Raw genomic sequence first — 8,320 nt, 5'->3', positions numbered from 1 at the left:
ATTACTCAAAAGGAGTCAAAAAATTACAGTATCATGTCGTAATACGAGGAGATGTATAACCTCCACGACTTGGATTCCTTAACAGAAAACTCAAAGAATCTAAAATCCAAAGAAAGAAGTCATGAATAATATTCCTAATAGTAAAACGGGAAGTATGGGTTTTGCTATGGAAAGCACACGCATTTCTAGAGCCCCAAAGTTTTCATCGAATAGTTAGCAGCACCGATCTCCAACTGAGGGCTCAAGGCCATCCTGCGTTTGGGAGGCCCATAGAAGATCCAACAAAGAACAGGGTCGGATGTCGATGTCGTCACGCCAGACCTAAACTGCCGTAGGGCAGGGGGGTGTGATGCGAGCAACATCTTCTACTAGGGCATCACACCTAGTGCGGGTTGCCAAGTTGGTGATGGTCTTGCGGAACAGTTTGGCCTTGGCATTGAGTCGATCTTGGAGGAGGGACCATGTGAAGATCTTCACCTTTGATAGGCACCCGAGGGAACCAAATGGAGGAAGCATAGCGGTCGATTCCGCCTTGAAGAGTGATGGTGTTGTAGGTATTGCGTGGGGAAAAGAGGTAGCCTATCTGTGAGGAAGCGCTCGGTGTTGGAGCTTTTTCCTCATTCTTCATTTTTTTATTTAGTGAAAAGGAAGAGCTATTGTTGGTGCTCGCCAAAAATAATATGAAATGTATATATGCTCCTTGGGAGGAACGAGGCTGTGTGCAATAGAGCATTGTACAAAAACAGCCGTGTCAGCAACAGGAGAGGGAAAGCGAAAGATGCATGCATCTCTAGACACTGACCGATTCAGGTTGTCATTGTCATGCTATTCCTTATTTGGGCCTGCCGAAATGTAGTATTGTTCGTTCACATTTTCTTCTTCTTCTCCGTTTCACTTCATTTAATCAGCCCTATTTTTTGTACTAGATAGATGGCTCTAGTAAATGAAGTTACCGCTTCATCCAATCACCTCTTTGAAATGACATGCATTCTTTTCTGGAAACTCTAATCTTGGACAAATAAATTGCACTTTTTGGGTACGTGGCAGGGCCAAACTAAAAGGTTACAGACACTCCTGTACCGAAAATATAAAGTAATAACAACGTGGTACTTGTTTCAGAAACATGCATGCATTGTCTCAAGACAGCACATAGGCAACCATTGGAATCTCTCCCAAGAAATTTGCAAGCAAGCTGACAAGCTACATTAACAATTTATAACCAGTCTAGGAGCGACAATTCGAGACTACTGTTTGTCACACATGGTGGGAGAATAAGAACAAACGCTTCTTGCAATTTTGTAAACAGCATATTGTCGGGGTCGGGTACACGTTAGATTAAGTCCAATTAGGGGAACCTGAAACCGCTCCCAAGAAAACTTTCCCACAAGCCAGTGAAACCAGCGGCAGAACACAGGATTGGGCAAGTGCACTTTGTTTTATTCTTCAGGTGTTGCCTAGGTGGATTACAAGTGTACGTTCTCTATTACTTTGTCTGCAATCACACGTCTGGACTCTAGCGACACCAGGATTAATCAAGTACTCTACTACTCCTACGATTGGTCGCATCCTTTTTGTAGATGTAAGATGTCGCAAATGATGCAAGTGATATTAATTATGGAGTACGTTTGCTTTTCGGCAATGGACACTTTATCAGCGCATCAAGATAATACATAATGCACTATTAGGGTTTCCTTCAACCATGGATGCGAGTGTAGCTAGCCATCGGATCGGACCTCCTCCATCCTCGATTTTTACTATTTCTGTAAGAGGTTTATTTTTATCAATTTTTATACATGTTGGTTGTGCGCATCTTTTTTGCAAAGGCTGGACGATCGCTTGTTGCGGCTGTATAGGTCGATATAACAATTGGATGAAAATGTCCTTTATCAATAAAAGTACCATGTATTTGTTGTATATGGAGTGTGGAGTACGTGCTGTGGTGTCCTCTTGAGATTCTTAACGCCAGGCTCATCTGCACAGATCAAGACTGAAATGCTATTTTATCTCAACGTACACATTAACAAAACCGGTTCCTACAGTTATCGATCAGGAAGTAAATCTTTTCTGGATTTTTCGCTCTGCTGTTTATATCTTGGTGATATCGACAGATTCATTATTGTTCGAACTTATTTCTTCACAATTTTCAAAACTGGAGCTTTCCCAAACCCTAGTGGCCTGGTTACTGATAATTGGCTTGTACGCACATGCAGGTTCATTGGATTTCCAGCTCAAGACTCAACAGTTAAACAGTGCTGAAAACTGCTCGTAGTTTGCTCGGACAACATTGAAAGCTGTGTGTTGTGCCATCAACACACTGAAGAAACTCTTATGCACTTGTTTTGGGATTGCAATTTTGCCCAAGAATATTGGAACATCATCATCCCTCAAGGAAAAGAGGAATTTCAGCTTTTGATGAGATATGCTCAGTTCTCAGGCAATCCCTAGGCCAATAGCCTTAGACATTATCATTTTAGGGAGCTGGAACATCTGGATTCAAAGAAATGGAAAGGTTTTCAGATGAATAACGCCCAGTCTAAATTCTTGGTCTGCTCTTTCTAAACAGGATCTCAACCTTCTTTTGCACCGAGTCAAGGGCAAGAACTTCCAGATTCTCAAGAATTGGATTGATTCTTATCTGTGATGCGGAATTATAGAGCTACTTTATTCTGATTTAATGTTACCTAGAACTGGGATATGATGTTTTGGTCTTTTCCTTCCTTTCTTCTTCTCCTGTAAATATTTACTTAATTAATAAAAATTACCATAGAACAATTGTTCTACGGTTTGCGGCTCAAAAGAAAAACATTGAAAGCTGTGACGTGTACACATGCATGCTAACCCCATCTTTGTCAGCAAAGTGTACAAGGTGTTCACTTCTTCAAAAGCTCAGCCTAATCTCTAGTACGACCATATTTTTCCTTCGCGTAGATGTGCATGTACCACTACAAAGATGGCTACTTGGCTAGACAAGCGGCGAGAAGACAACCATACGCATCAGTATTTTCATGTACAAAGAAACAAATAGATCGTACGGCCTCTAACAATGTAGGTGCACTTCTATATTTCTATCCCTAACGTGATTCTCGGCGATCTTTGTCCATTCTGCTCAGGCCTTAATTAGTCTGTACCAAACCATGAGAGAACCATTTCATGCCAAACTATACCAGAAGCACAACAAAAGTGCAACATGCTGCTGATGTGGCGCCATTTGACCATTTCATGGCGAAAACCAGAGACCTGCGCGGCATAACTGGAGGCGGTGCCGTGTGCAAACAAGATAGTTAATCAGCACAAAATCCTGGAGAGATCGCTTGTGGGAGTTAAATTTGATTTAATGGAGTTCTCTTTTTTTTTTGCAACTGCCAGTGTGAAATGCAAAATTTGGAAGCATTGCTAACATCTGCCGTCCCCGGTCAATTTCTGGCCTATTGCTGGCCTTAAACAAATGGATCTAGGGCTCTTCGTTTGGGCCAGTAGTCCCTTGCTGGCTATTGGAACCTTTTACCTCAAGTTTATAGCAACTTGTAGTAAGAAAATGTTTCCCGTACAGGCTAGATTCTTCCTATAGCCTTCATCAGGATTAAGGAATACCCTAGCTGTTATTAATTATGCCAACTCCCGAGATTGACAAGATTCTTGCAAAACTATATGTGTCCAGTTACAGAGAACATGCATCTGAAGTTCTGAATCAATAGGATGCATGTCCTATCTTAGGGCGTCTCCAACACTAACCCTAAAACCTCCCGCAGCCATTCGGACCGCGTTGTTCACCCCCTGGCCCACCCAAAAGGAAGGCGGAGCTTGTACTTTTGTAGCATCCCGCACTGTTTCCGCGCCAAAATCCCCCACACTCTTCTACCATTCCCCTCCGCTCTCCACCCAATTCCCGCTCATTTCTCCCACCTTCTCATTTCTTCTGCCGCCGACACATGGAACCATCGGAAAACTGTCGGAGATGGAGCTGGCAGAGGTGCCGAAGAATCCGAGAATCACGCTCGCCTGGAAGATCAGCTCGGAGACGCGGCAAAATCACCATGTCAAAGCAAAGGCCGCAAAGGAGGAGAAGCTCAAGAAGCGGTTGACCGCCGATGGGCCTAGTGGTGGCGATGGGCGTGGAGGTCGAGGCAGACGAGGCGGTCGGAGCGGCCGTGGCGGACGCCCGCAGATGGGCGCGCTGACAGTACAGACAGCGCCGTGGTCGGAGCCTTACAAGCCTCCGTACTGCTACGCCGCCAAGCAGCTTGAAACCCCTATCGGTATGGTGCCTTACGTCATCGGCGTTAATGCGGCGCCGCTCTTCTGTGAGTATTCTTCACCGCCGCTCGTCCGGGCGCGGCCGGAAGCTGGGGAGCAGATGGGTGCCTGCACGCTGTTCGCTGCAATGCCCAGGGCGGGGGAGCCGACGTATGACACAGACAGGGAGATGCTCGACATCATCCATGACGGAGGCGAGGGAGTAGGAGGGGCCTATGAGGACTGGAAGGTGGAAGACTCGGAACCCACCCAGTCCGGAAACTACCAGTAGAAGTAGTCCTACACCCAGATGGCCATGAAGTAGTCCTACAACCAGACCGGCGATGGCACACAACAATGTTGGGGAACGTGGTAATTTCAAAAACATTCCTATAATCACGCAAGATCTACCTAGGAGATTCATAGCAACGAGGGGTAGAGTGTGTCCACGTACCCTTGAAGACCGAAAGCGGAAGAGTTATGTAACGCAGTTGATGTAGTCGAACGTCTTCGCGATCCAACCGATCAAGTACCGAAAGCACGACACCTCCGCGATCTGCACACGTTCAGCTCGGTGACGTCCCTCGAACTCTAGATCCAGCTGAGGCTGAGGGAGAGTTCCGTCAGCACGACGGCGTGGTGATGATGATGATGAATTTACCGGTGCAGGGCTTCGCCTAAGCACTACGACGATATGACCGAGGTGAAAAACTGTCGAGGGGGGCACCGCACACGGCTAAAGATCAACTTGTGTGTTTATGGGGTGCCGCCCTCCCACATATATAAAGGAGGAGAGAAGGGGGTCGGCCGGCCACAAGGGGCGCACCCTAGGGGGGGAGTCCTACTCCATGTAGGAGTAGGTTTCCCCCCTTTCCTAGTCCAACTAGGAGGAGAAGGAAGGAGAGGGAGAAGGAGAGGGAAAGAGGGGCCGCGCCCCCTTCCCCTTGTCCTATTCGGACTCCCCTTGGGGGGGCACCTCCTGGTGCGGCCCTCTCTCTCCCCTATAGGCCCACTAAGGCCCATTACTTCCCGGGGGTTTCCGGTAACCCTCCGGCACTTCCGGTGTCCGAACGTAGCCGTCCAATATATCAATCTTTATGTCCTGACCATTTCAGGACTCGTCGTCATGTCCATGATCACATCCGGGACTCTGAACAACCTTCGGTACATCAAATCACATAAACTCATAATACCAATCGTCATCGAATGTTGAGCATGCGGACCCTACGGGTTCGAGAACTATGTAGGCATGATGGAGACTCATCTTCGGTCAATAACCAATAGTGGAACCTGTATGCTCATATTGGTTCCTACATATTCGAGGAAGATCTTTATCGGTCAAACTGCATAACAACATAAGTTGTTCCCTTTGTCATCGATATGTTACTTGCCCGAGACTCGATCGTCGGTATCATCATACCTAGTTCAATCTCGTTACCGGAAAGTCTCTTTACTCGTTCCATAATACTTCATCCCGCAACTAACTCATTAGTTACAATGCTTGCAAGGCTTACAGTGATGAGCATTACCGAGAGGGCCCAGAGATACCTCTCCGAAATACAGAATGACAAATCCTAATCTCGATCTATGCCAACCCAACAAACACCTTCGGAGACACTTGTAGAGCACCTTTATAATCACCCATTTACGTTGCGAGGTTTGGTAGCACACAAAGTGTTCCTCTGGTATTCGGGAGTTGCATAATCTCATAGTCTGAGGAACATGTATAAGTCATGAAGAAAGCAGTAGCAATGAAACTGTAATGATCATAATGCTAAGCTAATGGATGGGTCATGTCCATCACATCATTCTCCTAATGACGTGATCCCGTTCATCAAATGACAACACATGTCTATGGTTAGGAAATATAACCATCTTTGATTAATGAGCTAGTCAAGTAGAGGCATGCTAGGGACATTATGTTTTGTCTATGTATTCACACATGTACTAAGTTTCCGGTTAATACAATTCTAGCATGAATAATAAACATTTATCATGAAATAAGGAAATAAATAATAACTTTATTATTGCTTCTAGGGCATATTTCCTTCAGTCTGTCACTTGCACTAGAGTCAATAATCTAGATTACATAGTAGTGATTCTAACACCCATGGAACTTTGGCGTTGATCATGTTTTGCTCGTGGAAGAGGCTTAGTCAACGGGTCTGCAACATTCAGATCTGTGTGTATCTTGCAAATCTCTATGTCCCCCTCCGACACTTGATGACGAATGGAATTGAAGCGTCTCTTGATGTGCTTGGTTCTCTTGTGAAATCTGGATTCATTTGCCAAGGAAATTGCACCAGTATTGTCACAAAAGATTTTCATTGGACCTGATGCACTAGGTATGACACCTATATCGGATATGAACTCCTTCATCCAAACTCCTTAATTTGCTGCTTCCGAAGCAGCAATGTACTCCGCTTTACACGTAGATCCCGCCACGACGCTTTGCTTGGAACTGCACCAACTGACAGCTCCTCCATTCAATAAAACTACGTATCCGATCTGCGACTTAGAGTCGTCCGGATCTGTGTCAAAGCTTGCATCGACGTAACCGTTTACGACGAGCTCTTTTTCACCTCCATAAACGAGAAACATATCCTTAGTCCTTTTCAGGTATTGCAAGATGTTCTTGATCGATGTCCGGTGCTCCACTCCGGGATTACTTTGGTACCTCCCTGCTATGCTTATATCAAGGCACACAACAGGTCTGTTACACATCATTGCATACATGATAGAACCTATGGCTGAAGCATAAGGAATGCCTTTCATTTTCTCTCTATCTTCTGCAGTGGTCGGACTTTGAGTCTGACTCAACTTCACACCTAGTAATACAGGCAAGAACCCTTTCTTTAACTGATCCATTTTGAACTTCTTCAAAACGTTATCAAGGTATGTGCTTTGTGAAAGTCTGATTAGGCATTTTGATCTATCTCTATAGATCTTAATGCCCAATATGTAACCAGCTTCACTGAGGTCTTTGATGTTACGCAACCTTCTTCTTGTAGACGTTGTTGGGCCTCCAAGTGCAGAGGTTTGTAGGACAGTAGCAAATTTCCCTCAAGTGGATGACCCAAGGTTTATCAATTCGTGGGAGGCGTAGGATGAAGATGGTCTATCTCAAACAACCCTGCAACCAAATAATAAAGAGTCTCTTGTGTCCCCAACACACCCAATACAATGGTAAATTGCATAGGTGCACTAGTTCAGCGAAGAGATGGTGATACAAGTGCAATATGGATGGTAGATGAAGGTATTTGTAATCTGAAATTATAAAAATAGCAAGGTAACAAATGATAAAAGTGGGCACAAACGGTATTGCAATGGTAGGAAACAAGGCCTAAGGTTCATACTTTCACTAGTGCAAGTTCTCTCAACAATAATAACATAGATAGATCATATAACAATCCCTCAACATGCAACAAAGAGTCACTCCAAAGCCACTAATAGCAGAGAACAAACGAAGAGATTATGGTAGGGTACGAAACCACCTCAAAGGTATCCTTTTTGATCTATCTATTCAAGAGTCCGTAGTAAAATAACATAGAGCTATTCTTTTGGTTCGATCTATCATAGAGTTCATACTAGAATAACACCTTACGACACAAATCAAGCAAAACCCTAATGTCACCTAGATACCCCATTGTCACCTCAAGTATCCGTGGGCATGATTATACGATATGCATCACACAATCTCAGATTCATCTATTCAACCAACACAAAGTACTTCAAAGAGTGCCCCAAAGTTTCTACCGGTGAGTCAAGACGAAAACGTGTGCCAACCCTTATGCATAGGTTCATGGGCGGAACCCGCAAGTTGATCACCAAAACATACATCAAGTGGATCACGTGATATCCCATTGTCACCACAGATAAGCACGACAAGACAGACATCAAGTGTTCTCAAATCCTTAAAGACTCAATCCGACAAGATAACTTCAAAGGGAAAACTCAATTCATCACAAGAGAGTAGAGGGGGGAGAAACATCATAAGATCCAACTATAATAGCAAAGCTCGCGATACATCAAGATCGTGCCATAGAGAGAACGTGAGAGAGAACACGAGAGAGAGAGAGAGAGAGAG

This window comes from Triticum dicoccoides, chromosome 4B (assembly GCF_002162155.2).
Source record: "Triticum dicoccoides isolate Atlit2015 ecotype Zavitan chromosome 4B, WEW_v2.0, whole genome shotgun sequence".
Taxonomy (NCBI): domain Eukaryota; kingdom Viridiplantae; phylum Streptophyta; class Magnoliopsida; order Poales; family Poaceae; genus Triticum; species Triticum dicoccoides.
This window is presented reverse-complemented; position numbering follows the sequence as displayed.